This window comes from Meleagris gallopavo, unplaced genomic scaffold (genome assembly GCF_000146605.3).
Source record: "Meleagris gallopavo isolate NT-WF06-2002-E0010 breed Aviagen turkey brand Nicholas breeding stock unplaced genomic scaffold, Turkey_5.1 ChrUn_random_7180001881122, whole genome shotgun sequence".
In the NCBI taxonomy this organism is placed as follows: Eukaryota; Metazoa; Chordata; class Aves; order Galliformes; family Phasianidae; genus Meleagris; species Meleagris gallopavo.
In genome coordinates, this window is record NW_011145307.1 from 1 (window position 1) to 557 (window position 557).

The 557-nt window shown below is 62.5% G+C and overlaps 1 long non-coding RNA gene across 1 annotated transcript; it reads left to right on the top strand.

Annotated features, from left to right (window-relative positions):
* Positions 1-171: 171 nt before the first annotated feature.
* Positions 172-495, top strand: LOC116217690. Its single transcript, XR_004162380.1, has 2 exons — positions 172-247; positions 343-495. It is a non-coding gene; the product is annotated as an uncharacterized LOC116217690 (long non-coding RNA).
* The last annotated feature ends 62 nt before the right edge of the window (positions 496-557 follow it).

Consider the following 557-nt stretch of genomic DNA (forward strand, 5'->3'; position numbering starts at 1 on the left):
TATCTGTGGGGTTTGGGTTCTGCCCCCCATATCTGTGGGGTTTGGGTTCTGCCCCCCATATTTGCAGGGTTTGGGTTCTGCCCCATATCTGTGGGGTTTGGGTTCTGCCCCTTGTCTGTGGGGTTTGGATTCTGCCCCATATCTGTGGGGTTTGCGCTCCGTACCCCATAACTGTGGGCTCTTTCCTCTTCCAGACCGACGCTGACAGCGACCTGGTGGGGGACACGTGTGACACCAACGAGGACAGGTGTGGGGCTGGCGGCGTGGGGCTGGCGGACCCCCATCTGTGGGGCGGCTTTTGGGGTCCGTAGAGCCGTTCTGACCCCCACCCCAACCCCACAGCGATGGGGACGGGCATCAGGACAGCAAGGACAACTGCGCCCAGGTGCCCAACAGCTCCCAGCTGGATTCGGACAACGACGGATTTGGGGACGACTGCGACGGCGACGACGACAACGACGGCATCCCGGATTACGGGGCGCCGGGACCCGATAACTGCAGGCTGATCCCAAATCCCAACCAGAAGGATTCGGATGGTGGGGGGGTTGGGGGGGGTC